General features: G+C 41.5%; 1 protein-coding gene across 5 annotated transcripts in view; it reads right to left on the bottom strand.

Annotated features, from left to right (window-relative positions):
- Positions 1 to 19,599, bottom strand: part of CDH12 (cadherin 12) — an 862,602-nt gene that overhangs the window by 623,209 nt on the left and 219,794 nt on the right. Inside the window, exon 1 of one of the 5 annotated variants that reach the window (XM_075125426.1) lies at positions 6,257 to 6,644. The exons of the other annotated variants lie outside the window; for them this stretch is intronic. The gene's annotated coding sequence lies outside the window, so the exon portion shown is untranslated. Of the gene's footprint in view, positions 1 to 6,256; positions 6,645 to 19,599 lie in introns of those variants that run through there. 5 annotated transcript variants of the gene reach the window in all.

The raw sequence follows: 19,599 nt of genomic DNA, 5'->3' as shown, positions 1-19,599 counted from the left end.
AGAGTGAGAATGCATACTGCTGGAGGACTGAGGAGTACAAGCATTATCAGACACCAGGAGGAAGGTCCAATGGTGAGGATAAAGAAGGTGTTGGGAGGAGGCCATGGGGAAGTAGCCCAGGGAGTTGTAGCTGTCGCACAGCTGTTCCAGGAGGCACTCTAGATAGCCGCATTCCACAGGGCCCTGGGCTGGAACCTGGAGTAAAGGGCGGGCCTGGGTTCCCCCCAAACCTCCAAACTCCTGATCAGACACAGGAGGAGCTGACCTGGACTGTGGGTTCATGAAAACGGCCAAACTGAGGGCTGCCGTGAATCTCTGAGGTAAGAAAGTCCACCAATAAGTGCAAGACCCATCAAGGTAGAGGAAGAACTTTGTCATAGATCTTACAGTCCTTTATTATGTACCCACCAGCTACTCACTTTCCCCCTACTCTTCCAAGAGGGTTCTAGTTCTTTCAATGGATTTCTGGGCCAGGATTCTTTCCTCTGCTCAAAGTGCTTCAGTAGCCCTCAAAAAAATCATCCAACAGATCACAAATCACAAGATTTATCCTACTTCCAACCAATGAGGATGCAGTGTCTGGGGACGTGTTACCTAGCAGCTCTGTGTTCTTGGGGAACCCAGGGCACAGAACCCAACCTATCTGACTCACAAAAGACCTTTTCCCCCCACCCCCTGCCTCTGCTTGAACCAAATCTGCATCAGTTGAAAGACTTATAAAAAGCAATGAAAAGGCAGTGGAGGAGACACTTAAACTGCTATTCCTACCTACATGCCTCCAGCTTTCACCCAGACCACACCACACAATCCATCGTCTACAGCCAAGCTTTCAATACAACCGCACTTGCTCCAACCTCTCAGACAGAGACAAACACCTACAAGATCTCTATCAAGCATTCTTACAACTACAATACCCACCTGCTGAAGTGAAGAAACAAATTGACAGAGCCAGAAGAGTACCCAGAAGTCACCTACTACAGGACAGGCCCAACAAAGAAAATAGAACGTCACTAGCCATCACCTTCAGCCCCCAATTAAAACCTCTCCAACGCATCATCAAGGATCTACAACCTATCCTGAAGGATGACCCATCACTCTCACAAATCTTGGGAGACAGGCCAGTCCTTGCCTACAGACAGCCCCCCAACCTGAAGCAAATACTCACCAGCAACCACACACCACACAACAGAACCACTAACCCAGAAACCTATCCTTGTAACAAAGCCTGTTGCCAACTGTGTCCACATATCTATTCAGGGGACACCATCACATCAGCCACACTATCAGAGGCTCGTTCACCTGCACATTTACCAATGTGATATATGCCATCATGTGCCAGCAATGCCCCTCTGCCATGTGCATTGGTCAAACTGGACAGTCTCTACATAAAGAATAAATGGACACAAATCAGATGTCAAGAATTATAACATTCATAAACCAGTCGGAGAACACTTCAGTCTCTCTGGTCACTCGATTACAAACCTAAAGGTCACAATATTACAAGAAAAAGACTTCAAAAACAGACTCCAACGAGAGACTGCTGTATTGGAATTAATTTGTAAACTGGATACAATTAACTTAGGCTTGAATAGAGACTGGGAGTGGATGGGTCATTACACAAAGTAAAACTATTTCCCCATGTTTATTTCCCCCCCACACACCCCCCACTGTTCCTCAGACATTCCTGTTAACTGCTGGAAATGGCCCAGCTTGATTATCACTACAAAAGGTTTTCTGCCCCCCACTCTCCTGCTGGTAATAGCTCATCTTAAGTGATCACTCTCCTTACAGTGTGTATGATAACACCCATTTTTTCATGTTCTGTGTGTATATAAATCTCCTCACTGTATTTTCCACTGAATGCATGCGACAAAGTGAGCTGTAGCTCACGAAAGCTTATGCTCAAATAAATTGGTTAGTCTCTAAGGTGCCACAAGTACTCCTTTTCTTTAAACCTCTGGGATAAGGATGACAGGATTAAGGAAACTCACCTAGCCTCACTTGCATCAAAGATGGGACAGGGAGGCATCTCTATTAGCATACAGAATGGAGAACACAGATTCCAAGAACAAAATGGAACTCTGGGACCAGAAAAGCAGGGAAGCACTGCATGATGGGGGATCTCTGCTCCAGATGTTAATGAACCCACACCTGCACAGACCCAGCTCAGCAGTTATCTGACCAATTCTAATAAAATCCTTTATCAGTATCCAAAACAGTGAAGCTCCCTAATTGCATTGTGAGCGCCCTCCAAGGAAGACCGCCCAAAGCCAGGAATGATCAGCTCCCATGGTCAAGCCTAAACAAAACAACTTTGGTATACTCCCTTGTTTACACATAAACAAATCTAGTGTTCTCCCTTGAACCATTGTTGTTTCTCTACAAAAACCCTTACCCATGCTCAAGTTAAGTGTTCTGATGCCTGGATCCAAAATCTGTATCAGTTCCACTGGGATTTCATCTTCTCCTGAATGATCATGCTGGGAGCTCTGCTACCAGCTAGCCTCAGCTACCACCACCACCTGGGATTCCCGATCGATTCAAGCTTCATGGAGTGGTGAGAACCCAGCTCTCTCTCTAAGTATAGTGCCCTCGTGGGTCTTTTTTTGTTTCCTCATTCACTTTGCAGCATAGTAAAAGATCCCTTCAGTGCCCAAATATCCTGTGGGGTTTGCTCATCAAGTGGGTTACTACCAGAACAATTGTAATGTGAAAGTGGGGATAGAGACGTGCTGAACCTGGGACATATGAGGGTGGCAGCTTGAGAGTGCTGCTCGACCCAGCCTGCTCAGGTGTGCTCTATTCCGGTGCAATATCCATGGCATATGAGGGTGACAGCTTGGAGGTGCTGTTCAACCCAGCCTGCTGAGTCCAGGGACATACAAGGGGTCAGCTTGAGAGTGCTGATTAACCCAGACCTCTCAGATGCGCTCTGTTAGTGTGTGTGTGTGTGTTCGTTCATGTTCATCTGATTCTGGGGCTGGAAGAACCCAGCCCTGGGGAACCTAGGTCCTACTGGATAGCTCTGTTGGAAGGGGACTTACAGCAGGGAGAAGTAGAGCTCCATATGAGAACACAAGTGACACAAGCAGTACATTGATAAAAGGTACAGAAACTCCCCCCTCCCCGAAGAGTAACCCTAATAAATGAGCATACCCAAAAGTTAGGGGCAAAGCTGGTAACAGATGTGAGGAGGGGAAGTCTGGCTGTTGAACTCAAGTTCAGCACATGAGAGACTCCTTTTCCTCTCCAAGGCAGGGCTCTTGTGCTGCTTCCACAGCCCAAGCATAATATGAGAGTGGCCAAATGGCTTTGTTGAGGAACCCCAATAAGCAACAGGTGCTTTGGTACTGGCACCTCTAGTTACTCTGACAGCTTTACCAATGAAGGGGAAATGTCAATAGCATTATGAAGCTGTCAGGGACATGCTCCCTGTACTATAAGTTTGTTTCTGTCTTTTTTTCACCTGTTCTGTAAACATTTACCAGCTGGCCCTTTAACATAGTCTTTCCCATTGCTGTCCTCTTACCGTTAGAGCAGTGCAAATAATCAAGTTTTATATTTAGTGGCCTCAGGGTTAGGGGGAAGGAAGTATTTTTTGTGGACAGAAAAAGTCAAAAGAAATTTTTGGGATTAAAAAAAAAAAAGTTTATTTAAATAAAATTGAGGGAAATTCTGAAGTGAAACATCCTTCTGAAATAAGCAGTCCAAACACCCTCCCCACAAAATGACTAAAACAATCAAAATTGACCCAAATTTGTGCATCTTTTAAGTGGGAAAATTTCATCCAGCTCTATTTACCACTGATAGTACCTCCTGGCAAGGAGAGAGTGGACGTATCACAGACGCTGCAAAACAGTTCCCTCAAATGGTGCAATTTTGTTCTATACCCAGTGTTACCTTTAACTCAAAGCATAATTAAGCATGTACTAAACATCCATTGAGCGTATGAACATAACAATCATTATTTGTATTGAGGTAGCACCTACTTTTCCAGTTATAGCGCAGGATGCCATTTTGCTAATCACTGTACAAAAAAACATGTCAAAGAAGGATAAAGAATGAACAATCCACATATGAGACAAGACAATACAAAATACAGGAATGCAAAGAAACAATGAGACAATACTGCTCATAACATGAAAAGAAGTGTCATGGCACACCAGTAGGCTCACCACTGCTAAGTTTTTCATAAGCATCATGGTGGAGGTGAATTTTAAGGTGGGATTTAAGGGGGGGCAATGAAGTGGCTTTGTGGATGAGTAGAGGGAGATCTTTCCATGCTTAGGGGTGGAATGGGAGAATGTGCAAAGGTGTTTGTTGGAAAGTTAAGTGATTGGGTGATGAAGGCAGGCATCCATGGCAATACATCCATAAACTGTGCTTGGAATAGGATATCTTTATTTCAGGGTCTTATACAAGCTTCTTATGGGCTTGGTCCAGAATGTGCTGCTTCTAATTTTGTGCTGCAATATGTGGCTTCTATATCACACCCCTTTGTCTTATATTTGGGATATACAGCATGTTTGTTACTTACTGTCCAGAATAATCCTTCGTGGTACAGTCTTCGGTTATCTGTTGGGGCCCTCATTGGTCACTATTTAAAACATAGCATTTTCCAACTTGTTGCTGAACAGAAGACCCTGACTTACCACTGCTGTTTCCTACTGAAAGTTTAGGGGAAACTGTGGCATCTCATTTCTCAAAGTATGGAACTATTGGCAGATGATGACCTTTTTTTTTAAGCTAGGTGTCTATGGTGGCCCTTAAGAATAAATATAAATGTGTTTCATATACGGCTATTCAGTTAGGAGAAGCCAGTGAACTTACAGAGGAAACTGTGACCAGTGAGCCCATTCTCCATGATGACAGCTGAATGAACTAAATGTATCGGTTGAACATCTATGTGTTCCTCAAGCACAGATCTGTGAATCTTTCTCACTTACTACACTAGCACATCTGTTAACACAAGTTCACAAAACTCAAACATGAGTAAGTTAGAGGTTCTTCTTCCCTCACAGCAGATTTGTAAAATTTTACTCACTCAAGATAATTGTTTTTACTAGTTTACCATGGTATTAATCATGGGCGGGGGCGGAGGGGCAAGGAACCTATCAAAGGGATGATGAGAAGACTTTGTGCTTGGGCTGGTGTATTTCATGACAATTTTCCAAGACAATTTTTCAAGACTGTCATGAACTTGACAGTCCACATGATCCACTGAAAATGTCAGTTGAAGGGTTTTTTCCCCTACTTTCCAAAGTGTAGCATATGGCATTTGGTTTATACCTACTGCACATCTTCAAACAAGCATTTAAACTCATGGGCATATGTGTGCATTACATTATAAGTATAAATAGACTCTCTTCAGAAGTATTTATGTTCTTATGCATATTACCATAAGCACCTGTAAACAAGCCACATAGGTGAAGACCAAGAAACTTAGCTGAATTCCCTTGCTAAATTGAGATATAACTTAGCCCTCATTGCTATGCAGGAAGGAGGATATTTAAAAATCTGTCATTAAAGTGATTAATTATTTTCTAATTATGTATGCTCATTTCACCACCATGCCCAATGTTTTCTGCTACTAAATTACTTTTTAAGCAAGCAATTCAACATATTTGTATCAATTATTCCTATTATGATTAATTATTCTTACTTACTGTTACACTTAATGGAGCTATGCTTTTGGCTCTGGTTACTTATCACCACTGTGAATATAATTGCATAATTACTATTAACCATGAATAAGACAATTTAATTCCTTTTTATTTTCTCTGCCAGTATTGTCTTGCAGGGGGTAGAATCCCATGTCTTAAAGTATCAACTGAATAATATTTGCCACATCTGTAAACAAGTGCTCTGTTGAACTCTTGGCTTTCATGTTACCCCCAGAACAGCAGAACTTCATAGTGAGAGATCAGGCATATTATTTAGCGCAGAGGCTAATAGAACAAGCAACCTTGCGTAGAAACAATTTACTCATACACTTTGCCATCTGGCATCTTCTCTGTTATTGCATTCCTATGGGATGTTTTCTATATTGTCAGTAGATACCTTTTCATCAAAGGCAAAACACAATCATAAGGATTACAGCTTTTGCATTATCAATACGCATGACATAGTGCAGTATTGTACTATTTTTGGAATTGTACAAGGCAGGCTCAATGGATTTCAGTTATACCATACAGCTACCCTCACCACCACAAACATACAAAGTAGTTATTGTAAGCTAAAACAAGTAAATACTAACCTGGTAGTTTCATGGATGTTAGAGAAGGAGAAAATAGAAAGGTTTGATTCTTCTCTGCCTTGCCCATTTTGTAGTCACTCACACCTGTACAAAGTCATTATCAGAATCAGATTGTTTTGTGCTCTGCATAGCAGTGTATATTTATTACTTCTGTGTGTCCAGTGTGCAAATCAGCACTGATTTTTGGTCCTGTGTGCCAGTTACATCAGCCACCAGTGACAACTCACAGACTGTTTCCTCCTGGCGGAGGAACATGGGGTGGGTTCTCCTTCCCTTACTTTATTCTTGAGAGCTTGCAGAAACCTATCAGCAGAAGCCAAATATTGGATCCTGAAACCTTTATTCTGCAAGGATTCCTTATTCATACATGTAATCCCATTGAACTCATGAAGGTTGCATGATCTGTCCCCGGCTCCTGCTGTCGCTCAGCAGTTCAGACTTTGGGAGCAGCACTATATTTAGGTTGATCTATCTGCCAACATTTTAATGTTCTGCTGCTGCCAGGAAGAATAAAGAATGATTCTATGGTCTACCACACAGTCTTTGTATCCTGAAGTAGACTCACTTATGCCAGACTCCTGTTGGCTATATATAGCATGTGTTGTGAGAGATAAAGCCTGTTTTCTTGCTGATACTGAGCCTTGGTCTACACTAGGAGTTGAGGTTGAATTTAGCAGTGTTAAATTGATTTAACCCTGCGCCCATCCACACGATGAGGCCCTTTATTTCGACTTAAAGGGCTCTTAAAATCGATTTCCTTACTCCACACCTGACAAGTGAATTAGCGCTTAAATCGGCCTTGCCGGCTCGAATTTGGGGTACTGTGGACACAATTCGACGGTATTGGCCTCCGGGAGCTATCCCAGAGTGGTCCATTGTGACCGCTCTGGACAGCACTCTCAACTCAGATGCACTGGCCAGGTAGACAGGAAAAGAACCGCACACTTTTGAATCTCATTTCCTGTTTGGCCAGCGTGGCAAGCTGCAGGTGACCATGCAGAGCTCATCAGCAGAGGTGACCATGATGGAGTCCCAGAATCGCAAAAGACCTCCAGCATGGGCCGAACGGGAGATACGGGATCTGATCACTGTTTGGGGAGAGGAATCCGTGCTATCAGAAATACATTCCAGTTTTCGAAATGCCAAAACATTTGTAAAAATCTTCCAGGGCATGAAGGACAGAGGCCATAACAGGGACCCAAAGCAGTGCCATGTGAAACTTAAGGAGCTGAGGCAAACCTACCAGAAAACCAGAGAGGCAAACGGCTGCTCCGGGTCAGAGCCCCAAACATGCCGCTTCTATGATGAGCTGCATGCCATTTTAGGGGGTTCAGTCACCACTACCCCATCCGTATTGTTTGACTCCTTCAATGGAGATGGAGGCAACACGGATGCAGGTTTTGGGGACGAGGAAGATGATTATGATGAGGTTGTAGATAGCTCAAAGCAAGCAAGCGGAGAAATCAGTTTTCCCAACAGCCAGGAACTCACCCTGTACCTGGAGCCAGTACCCCCCGAACCCACCCAAGGCTGCCTCCCGGAACCACCAGGAGGAGAAGGACCTCTGGTGAGTGTACCTTTTAAAATACTATACATGGTTTAAAATCAAGGATGTTTAATGATCAATTTGCCTGGCATTCGCCGCTCTCCTGGATGTACTCCCAAAGCCTTTGCAAAAGGTTTCTGGGGAGGGCAGCCTTATTCCATCCACCATGGTAGGACACTTTATCACTCCAGGCCAGTAGCACATACTTGGGAATCACTTTAGAACAAAGCATTGCAGTGTATGTTTGCTGATGTTCTTTATCTCTCTGTGTTATCCTCAGGAGAGTGATATCATTCATGGTCACCTGGTAGAAATAGGGTGCTTTTCTTAACGGGACATTCAGAGGTGCCCGTTCCTGCTGGGCTGTTTGCCTGTGACTAAACAGAAATGTTCCCCGCTGTTAGCCATGGGGAGGGGGGAGGGATGAGGGGCTAGCCACGTGGTGGGGGGAGGCAAAATGCGACCTTGGAACGAAAGCACATGTGCTATGTATGTAATGTTAACAGCAAGGTTTACTGTGAAAGAATGTACTCATTGTTCTATAAAATGTGTCTTTTTAAATACCACTATCCCTTTTTGTTCCCTCCACCAGCTGCATGTGTTTCAAGGATCACAGGATCTTCTCCTTCCCAGAGGCTAGCAAAGATTAGAAGGTGAAAAAAATGCACTCGTGATGAAATATTCTCTGAGCTCATGCTATCCTCCCACACTGACAGAGTACAGACGAATGCATGGAGGCAGACAATGTCAGAGTGCAGAAAAGCACAAAATGACCAGGAGGCGAGGTGGCGGGCTGAAGAGAAGGCTGAAGCTGAAAGGTGGCGGCAGTGTGATGAGAGGAGGCAGGATTCAATGCTGAGGCTGCTGGAGGATCAAACTAATATGCTCCATCATATGGTTGGCTGCAGGAAAGGCAGCTGGAGCACAGACCACCGCTACAGCCCCTGTGTAACCAACCGCCCTCCTCCCCAAGTTCCATAGCTTCCTCACCCAGACACCCAAAAATTCAGTGGGGGGCCTCCAGCCACCCAGCCACTCCACCCCAGAGGATTGCCCAAGCAACAGAAGGCTGGCATTCAATAAGTTTTAAAGTTTTAAACTTTTAAAGTGCTGTGTGGCCTTGTCCTTCCCTCCTCCACCGCCCCTCCTGGTGTTTCTCTCCTCCACCACCCTTCCTGGGCTACCTTGGTAGTTATCCCCTTATTTGTGTGATGAATTAAAAAAGAATGCATGAATGTGAAGCAACAATGACTTTATTGCCTCTGCAAGCAGTGATCGAAGGGAGGAGGGGAGGGTGGTTAGCTTGCAGGGAAGTAGAGTGAACCAAGGGGCGGGGGGGTTCATCAAGGAGAAACAAACAGAACTTTCACACCGTAGCCTGGCCAGTCTTGAAACTGGTTTTCAAAGCTTCTCTGATGTGCACCGCACCCTCGTGTGTTCTTCTAACCGCCCTGGTGTCTGGCTCCGCATGACCAGCAGCCAGGCGATTTGCCTCAACCTCCCACCCCGCCATAAACGTCTCCCCCTTACTCTCACAGATATTGTGGAACGCACAGCAAGCAGTAATAACAGTGGGAATATTGGTTTTGCTGAGGTCTAAGTGAGTCAGTAAACTGCACCAGTGCACCTTTAAACGTCCAAATGCACATTCTACCGCCATTCTGCACTTGCTCAGCCTGTAGTTGAACAGCTCCTGACTACTGTCCAGGCTGCCTGTGTACGGCTTCATGAGCCATGGCATTAAGGGGTAGGCTGGGTCCCCAAGGATAACTATAGGCATTGCAACATCTCCAACGGTTATTTTCTGGTCTGGGAATAAAGTCCCTTCCTGCAGTTTTTGGAACAGACCAGAGTTCCTGAAGATGCGAGTGTCATGTACCTTTCCCGGCCATCCCATGTTGATGATGGTGAAACGTCCCTTGTGATCCACCAGTGCTTGCAGCACTATTGAAAAGTACCCCTTGCGGTTTATGTACTCGCCGGCTTTGTGCTCCAGTGCCAAGATAGGGATATGGGTTCTGTCTATGGCCCCACCACAGTTAGGGAATCCCATTGCAGCAAAGCATCCACTGTGAACTGCACATTTCCCAGACTCACTACCCTTGATATCAGCAAATCTTTGATTGCATTGGCTAACCGTGAGTGCCGGGATGCCAAAATATAAGTTCACCCAGGACACCATTTTCCCTAAGGCCAGCCCTGAGAATTACTATCTGTTGCTCTATTTCTTTATTCAATATATAAGCACTCTAATACACACCCTGATTATTATCCCTAAATCTACATACCAAAAGTCCTTTCCAAACTGGACATCTACCACTTAAAGGATTTAAGTGTACAGTGGTATATTCCATTTATAATTATAGAGAACCTTGAAAATATGCCACAGTCCAATAAACATTTTTGTAAATGGTAGTGCCAATAGGTTAAAAAGTTTTTTTGTTAACTTTTAATGGACAAATATCTAGGTTTAAATGCTCTGCTGATGCACCATGGGCACAGTTCTATTGACGTCAATAGCAGGTACTTCACCCGTTTATTGCAGAAGAAAGTCTGGTATTTAAGCTTCAAATTTAAATGAAATCATAACAATAAAACCTTTATCAGGAGACATCATATAAAAAGACGTAGAAAAACTACTCCACCTCCTTTAAAATGGTGACCTTATAAATGAAAACGCTGGAAAAAGAGCAGCAATAAACCCTCCATATCTCAGAGTTTCAGGTGCATGGAAGAGACTGGTAAAGGAGAGATCGGCATGGGAGCCACATCTAACCTGAGTGAGTGTGCTAGAGCAAAATGTAAGTCATGTTGATATATCATTCATAAATATGCATGTCATCGGTTCAAAAAATCCTTCTGATATAAACACTAGATAAGTGGTGGGCAACTGATATGAGAGTCTTCATTGCTAACTGAAATGAGGAGCGAACCACCCAGTTAAGGCTTTTAGTCACATGATTTCTCAGCCCAGTTCTTGATTTTTGAACACTTAAGTCTTTGCAAGAATTGCCAACCCAAAGTGCTTTGCTGAATCAGGATCTGAAGTTCCATCAGTTAGTGTTTGTGGGCCTTGTGAAAGTCACTGAGTTTCTTTAAAGAGGAAGTTGAATGAAGGCATGGGAAACTTACCTGGTACAAAGAAAAGGAGTACTTGTGGCACCTTAGAGACGAACCAATTTATTTGAGCATGAGCTTTCGTGAGCTACAGCTCACTTCACCGATGAAGTGAGCTGTAGCTCACGAAAGCTCATGCTCAAATAAATTGGTTCGTCTCTAAGGTGCCACAAGTACTCCTTTTCTTTTTGCGAATACAGACTAACACGGCTGTTACTCTGTTACCTAGTACACTGGCAAAATGATAGAGTTTCAGGAAGGGAGTTCCTTTATGCACAAGGTACACTTGCATACAGAAAACAGACAGGTTTTTATTCTAGATTTCATAAAGTTGTTTAAAATGTCCATGAAACCATGGTATTTTGCTATTATTTATTACTATATAATAAGCTGGGTAGGGTTTGGACTTCTTAAGGACACTGTTTTAATGGATTTCAGAGTAGCAGCCATGTTAGTTTGTATTCACAAAAAGAAAAGGAGTACTTGTGGCACCTTAGAGACTAACAAATTTATTTGAGCATAAGCTTTTGTGAGCTACAGCTCACTTCATCGGATGCATTCAGTGGAAAATACAGTGGGGAGATTTATATACATAGAGAACATGAAACAGTGGGTGTTACCATACACACTGTAACAAGAGAGTGATCACTTAAGACAGGCTATTGCCAGCAGGAGAGCGGGGGGGGGGGGGGCTTTTGTAGTGATAATCAAGGTGGGCCATTTCCAGCAGTTGACAAGAACGTCTGAGGAACAGTGGGGGGTGGAGGTGGGGAATAAACATGGGGAAATAGTTTTACTTTGTGTAATGGCCCATCCACTCCCAGTCTATATTCAAGCCTAAGTTAATTGTATCCAGTTTGCAAATTAATTCCAATTCAGCAGTCTCTCAGTTGGAGTCTGTTTTTGAAGGTTTTTTTGTTAAGGAATTACAACTTTTATGTCTGTAATCGAGTGACCAAAGAGATTGAAGTGTTCTCCAACTATTTCCCCATGTTTATTTCCCCCCTCCACCTCCCACTGTTCCTCAGACGTTCTTGTCAACTGGTGGAAATGGCCCACCTTGATTATCACTACAAAAGATTCCTCCCCTCCCCCCGCTCTCCAACACCCATTGTTTCATGTTCTCTATGTATATATATCTCCCCACTGTATTTTCCACTGAATGCATCCGAAGAAGTGAGCTGTAGCTCACAAAAGCTTATGCTCAAATAATTTTTTTTAGTCTCTAAGGTGCCATAAGTATTCCTTTTCTTTTTGTTTTGATGGAGTGAGGGGAAAGGAAAACAAATAAACTATGCACATACAGAACACTGCAGATATAAACAATATATTTTGCCTTTTCCCCCTTTCCCTTGAAACTCGTTTGCATCTTACCTGCATTAGAATTTTTAAGACAGAAGCACTAAAATCATTGCAGAGTTTCAAACTTGGCATCTGTGAAAAGCAAAGCATCCTAAGAAATCCATGAGGATTAAAGGTTTATTTATTTCTATCTGGCTATTAACAGCATGTCAGACGTACAGTGCAAACACAGCTAAAATGTATTTCTTGAGCAATAAGATAAAGAAGTTCAGAAGTCAGATTCAGTGTGAGTAAATCACTAGTTAGTAGGGTATTTTTAAGCCCTTCTCTAACCAAGTCCAGTCCACTGAATAACCAGGACTGTATGCAATTCTTGTTAAAAATGAAAATCCATTAAAAAGTTTTGTGGGTTAGAATGCAGAAGAGAGAAGGTTATGCTGGATCTTGTGTCACTTTCTAATGAATTAAAACTATGTAGTGAGAAGAAATAAAAAGTCGCAAAATGAAGTATGAGTAAAGAAATAGAGACTTGTAAGAATAGTTGTAGAGGGATGATGGAGAAAGAAGGCAGTGTAGGAGCGACCATAAGTCGCACAGGCCCATGCACAGAAACTGAATCCAAAGACGGATGTTGTTTCACAACTAGATTTAACAATTGTTTTTATAATTGATGCAAACCTGGATAAGAAAATTCTTGGCTTGATCATCACTAATGGGGTTTCTGGACAACAGTTTGAATATCCAGAAAACAGCTCTTTATACATATGTTCATGATGACTGGGTTCAAACTAGAGGACCACACAGGTGAACCAAACTTTAATCTTTCTTTTAAGCTGACCCACACTTTAGACTTTTTCAAGCCCAACTGTACAAAACCTCCCATATTTTACTGAACCCCTTAGTTTGAGCTGAAAAAGTTCTGCAAGAAAGTCTATTGTCTTGCTTTGTGATGTGGCTGATAGTTCAAAATACTGCTAACATTTCATAGGTCTCTTTTGCAAACCATTTTCCTTTCTACTTTTGGGTGAGTTGCTCTGGCCTTTCACGGTAACAGAAGAGGGAGGAAAAGTGTGTTATCAGTCCCACTCCAAAAACAGGTCAATCAGCCACAACAGGTCAATCAGCAACAACAGTTCCTCCCCCCACACCCTAAAAAAACGTAACTAGAACAAACTAAAGACTTCTAGCTCCTCCATATCACCACCACCATCATGGACAAGTCCTATGAAATATTGGGAATTTTCTACAAATGTTTGGTTTTTGTTTTCAACATCCTACAGATTTTAAAAGAAAATAATCTCTATGTTGTAGAATTCAGGGACTTGAACATGGCTTTCCCCACATCCCCAGTGAGTGCTCTGTCCATTAGGATATTGACTATTCTGGTTTGACTCGCTTCTTTCCTCCCCACTTGTCTCCCCAGAAATTTCATCGTGGACCCAAGAAACCCACCCAGAGACAGTTTCATTGATAGCACAATGGTTTGGTGAAAAGTTTCAGTTCTGACTGATTTTTCTGGGTGGGGCCAGAAAATGCCATTTTATCAAAAACATTCCCAACCAACTCCACTCTTACCATATCCCATATTTAAGATATAAAGCAGTGATCTCCCACAAGAAAGTGTCACATTCATCACAACAGGCAAATACTAAGACTGCAAATCTATATCTTCCCCCTTCACCTTGTCATTGGCAAAATACTGCCTCTGAGAAAAAGCAAAGCTAAAAAAACATAGCTAAGGGAGTTGTCTGTTTATAGAGCACTGTGAGTATTACTACTAACTGGCTTATTACATCTGCGCCTTCGCTAGTGAGCTGATCACCAGAGGAATCAGGATGGAATCCTGACACTCTCTCCATCTCAATATATGCCATCACTCCTTTGACTCATTGCATTATAGCTTTTTCACTTTCATCTCATCTATCATGTACTGCCCACTGACCACAGAAAGAAACTGGACTTGATGGACCAATATCTATGATGGAAATAGTCTGGAAAACTCTACATTCATTCCTAAGAGACTAAGAAGAAAACATTTACACACTGGCATAGGTGAAATAGTACAAATATCTATTTTACTTTAAGGATATTATACAGTTATGTTTTTTTAAATTTATTTCAATGGGTATTGTAAGGAAGTGAAACAGTCATTAGGTGAACTTATTGACCCCTTAAGCAATCTATACACTTTCACATCAGATAAATAAGGCATGAAGAGCACAATACCTGTCCTAACAAACAGCCCCTTTACAAGAAGTGGTTTTTATCTTGGGGTGTGCTATACAATCCCCCCTGACACAAATACACACAAATGTTACTGTTGAAAGCTATGTAAGTGTGTAGTGTCTGTTAGCGTCAAAGAGGAAGCAATGCAGATGGTTAATCACGGGAGTAAGATGTTGTAAAGATTATAATCTAAATTATTTTAATAATGTTTTTCATCCTAAAAGCACTTCATGAACAATCCTAATAACACATCTGAAGTTAGTGGATATGGGGATAGTATTCTCCTTTTACAGGTAGGGAAACTGAGACAGAAGGAGTAAGTGACTTTTCCAAGGTCACACAGCAAATCAGTGGCATATACAGTTCGGGAATCTAGATTTTCTGGCTCCTAGTCCAGTGCTCTGACCACTCTGACCTGTGCTGAGCTAATATTAAAGCATTTTTGTTAGCAATTTCATTCAGATGTACATATGCATCTGTGTACATCTGTTTATATTTTTATTTTAAATTTTAATACATTTTATTTGCCAATTCAGATCCAAAAAACAGGTATCAGTCCCTGCCACATACAATGCTCCCACTCTATTTTACAAGCAGTTCTGTATTAAGGCTTTTCTTACGGCTCTTCTATACGTAGCATATTTTTTTCCTGTGGCATGTACAAATCCCAGCAACATCTGGGAGAGCTCACGTTTAATTTGATAATACAGCCAAAGAATTGTTCCATTGCTGTTGGTGCTGAGTTCACAGGTGAATCTGTCAGTTCAGAAGATAGCATCTGCCTGTTTCAACTAAGTCCTAGTTTTTCATCTGTTCTATGGAGAAATGCACTTGAGCCTTAAAGTTCAGATCTGGAATTCTGAATCAGTCCACAATAGAGAGAGGCCACTCAGAATTTGGATTTAGATTCATACTTCCTTCAAGCTCAGGTGCGTTCATATCCTGGCTTTTGGTTTGGGCGCCTTTCTAACGTCTCGTTATGGCATGCATTCCTGTGTGCATCTGAGATACTATGTGATCCTTTCTACAAGTAGTGCTTTCAGCTCAGTATATAATCATTAACAAACCAGTCAAGGCTTTTATTTAGAACTATGCTTTAAGTGCAGAACTCACTCAACTACAGAAGGTACCTCCATAATTTCGTAGACATGTATTTTTAGTTGTAAATTCTGCACTGTAATAATCAGAAATTTGAATCAACTCTCCCTTAACCCCCTAACCCTTCAAAAAAAAAAAAAAGGCCTTTCACTCTCCACAGATTCAGACCACAGTAATGCTGAATATGGTATCATCCGTGAATTTACTGATAACATCATAGGAATGTATGCCATCTCCTCAAACAATAAGAGGGAAATTAAGGGAAAATATTACAGGTGCTTATCAGCTGGAAGAGAAAACGATTAAGCAAGCTGCTGCCAGTTAAACTGGGCACAGCCACATAGCTGCAGCCCAGGAAAACAATCCAGGAAAAGAAGTCCCTATTAGAGAGCAGCTCCATATAGAGGAGAATGAATAAGGACCAGAAAGTCACTAAAAATGTAACCCTGGGAAAGGTGCTGATATCATGTGGTATATCTCAGTACTATATTACACATCCATAGAATCTACATAGGTGGGCATCATCCTCCAAGTTTGACTGTTTTTGAATGCAGGGGATCAGTGTCAGATTTTACTTAGTCTATCTAAGAAATAAATCAAAATCTACTTTCTGGCATTTTCCATTGTGGGGGTCGAGATAGAAGAGGAAATACCTTATACCTCACCCTTATAATCAGAACAAAATATTGGGAGCAAGTTGCATGTAAAAAAAACAGATGACAATAAATCTCCCTAAAGCTCCATCTAGTACCTCATTCTGACACTAACTAGACAGCCGTGTCATATAGTTTTCTGCAACTAAACAACAAAATAGAATTGTGTGAAGAAGCACTGATTTGTCAGAAAGTCAAACTCATCCATCCTGGATGACTTGAATCTATATTATAAAAATCCCCCAATATATCCAAAGAAAAACTGAACAAATCTCAGTGTTATATCAAGCACAGAACAAATGCAGAGACTCACTTCTCTATCTTTAAAAGAAATTACCATTTCATGGCTTTTCATTCAAATTTTTCCTTAGCAAAGCATTCTGTAACCTTACACCTATCTTCAGTACATTTCTGCACTTCATCATCTTCTATTAACTCTTTTCTCTATCCAAGCTTCTTATCAGCTTGTTTCCTTTGTATGCTTCCTCTATATCCTTCTTCCATTCCTCACTTTATACCTTCTATACTTCATGCTTGGAACAGCCTCCCAATTATTGCATGGCAATCCCCTTCCCTTTATCGAAAAAAGAAAACACTAGTAACTACCAATTACTACCAGTATAGACATGTGGTGCCACTACACAGGTCTGTATTGCACCAATTTTTAATCACCTTGTAACTTTAGATGTAATCTCTTTGGATGATAGCTTCGTATGTATGCATAGTTTACCTGCTATACTGTGCTAAGTACACTTGCAGAAACAAATAAATGACAAAAGCATTAATTTGAAACAGTCATTCTAGCTTGTCTCTGATCATTCCATGAAGGGCCATCTCTGTCAGGCTTATTACTGTCTAGCTAGCATTTGTTAACTGTTCTCTTTTCAGTGGACAGCACACTTTCTTCCTGCAATACTTACTAGGCAGTAGGAAGCAAGTTACACATAAAGGGCTCTATTTTTTAAAGGACTTTTGGGGTGGGTTATTTCTTTCTGGGGAAGAGAAAATAAATAATAGGTTGACTCAATCTAAACTGAGTTTCCTTATTCATCTATATGATCAATGAGATGGGAAATTGCTACTTAAATCTGGGTGTTCTCTATGCATTCTGGCTCTACCAGAAGAGCAGGCAGAAGTTTAGGGCTAACTGAAGGTGTAGGCAGGAATACTAATGTGATCATTTATCCATTTTCAATGACAAAAATAGAAAACAAATTGTTTTCAGTTTTTCAAATTAAAAAAAAAAATCCAAGAAAAATTGGCAAAACACAAAACTTGTGAGAAAGAATAATTTGCCGGATAGCTCAGAAGTCTCCTGTGTCCCAGTCCAGTGCCTTATCAAAGCTATTCTTCCTCTCACTGGTTTCAGAGTAACAGCCGTGTTAGTCTGTATTCGCAAAAAGAAAAGGAGTACTTGTGGCACCTTAGAGACTAACCAATTTATTTGAGGATGCAATGCATCCGATGAAGTGAGCTGTAGCTCACGAAAGCTCGTGCTCAAATAAATTGGTTAGTCTCTAAGGTGCCACAAGTATTCCTTTTCTTCTTCCTCTCACTGACACTCTTCCACACCCTTCAAATGGATGAGTGTTACTGGACCATTTGCTGCTTTGACTAACCGAGAGAAGTATTCCCCAAAAGGTAGCTATACAAATAGGACAATGTTACCTGCCTGCAGGTAAAAATAATACCCTTGCCTGATTTCTAAATCCCATCCAAGATCATAGGAAAACTAAAGACTTGGTGACTCAGATATATGCACCACTGAAGAGGTTTGCATCTCTTAAATCCCCTCTCCTTGTTAGAATAAGAACTCAATTCCTAAACAGTGCAGCCCCATCAAATTAGACTCTTTAAATCTTTTTTTTTCTTTTGCCCCTAAGCATACAAAATGTATTTGCATTGCCACTGGCGTGATTCAGTTCAGAAATCCTTTCTATTGCTTCATAAGGACTTTTACTTCCTTGCCTGTTCCTTTGGAATCTGGTTTTCCTGGTCTCCATAAAACTTTGTTCGTATTTATTTTTCCAGATAACAAAACTGAGTTTTTTATCCCATCTGCTGCTTGTCCTGAGAATTGTAGAATCTGTCTATTTCAAGTTGTGAAGGATTGTCTATAGATTCTTTGGTGTATATTCACTTCTGCCATTAATGCACATAACTGCCATGATTGTAGCTCATTTAAAATTGATGTGTTGCCCCTCTCTTTCCCTGAAGTAGTTTCAGCTAAGTTTTGCTAACTTTTTCTCAATGCTCTCCAAAATCTGCTAAAACTCTGTGTATCCTGTGAGTACTTTTCACACCAGACGTTTATTAAAAGAGGAACCTATACATTATTTTATATACCTACTTTTTCAAAGAAACCTCAGAAATCACACCTTTAAAAAAAAAGAGAGAGAGAGAGAGAGAGAGAGAGAGAGAGAATACTTCAGCCAAGGGCCAAATTGTGTAAAAATTGTATCTGGATTTGCACTGGGGTAACCAAGCAGAATTTGGCCTGTAATATCTATGGCTTCAGCTGTGGCTGTGTCATAAATTCAGAGTGTCACAATTTGATCCCTGGATCCCCAGAGGCAAAAAATTAATCTCTACCAGCAATATATGGTACTGGCACAGATTGCTTTCATTCCACAATAGCTAAACTGCTAACTCATTGGCGGTGGAGACAAGGATCTATCCATTCCCTACCCCTATCTGCTTATACGGTAGTCACCATCTCGGCTGACACACTGGGAACTGAATTGGGGATGTCTAGGCTAAATGCATGAGCTGCAGATCTAAAGAGCCATGGGTCTCTAGCTAAGGCTGTAACAGATACTTATCCTCAGTGGATCAGACGCAGAAGGGGACCTGTCACAAACTCTAACTAGTGGTTATATCCATTCCTCATGCATCTGTGTGGGAGGAGCAGTAGCAGCACATTCCCCCCCCCCCCCCCCCCGCCCCATGCATGTATCTTCCTCTAGTCCTGAGACAAAAGGGAGAACATTTTAAGGCCCCTGATTCCTACTGATGTCAGTGGGAGTTGCAGGCAAATTAATCCCTGATTAAGCAACATAAACTTCCATAAACTGAACAAAAGTCGTAATAATAAAATCATTTTAATGATGTGGAAAAAGATAATAAAATTGTGATTAAAGTACAACCTCAACAGGTTTCTCACTCACTTCATTTGAAATATGTCAAACACTTAATCCATTAAATTAAATATGCCTTGTCTAACCAGCATGGGAATACAGAGACACTGTTTTGACCAGCACAAGGTTTCCTTATTTTTCTATTAATGCAGAAGAAACCTAATATAAATGAAGAATTTTTTTACTGAAACACTCACTAAGGATTATCAAGTTCTTTCAGCACTGCAGACTGATTTGGAAGGAAAATTTGTTATTTTGGATTCA

The sequence above is a fragment of the Caretta caretta genome, chromosome 2, assembly GCF_965140235.1.
Source record: "Caretta caretta isolate rCarCar2 chromosome 2, rCarCar1.hap1, whole genome shotgun sequence".
NCBI lineage: Eukaryota > Metazoa > Chordata > Testudines > Cheloniidae > Caretta > Caretta caretta.
This window is presented reverse-complemented; position numbering and strand designations above follow the sequence as displayed.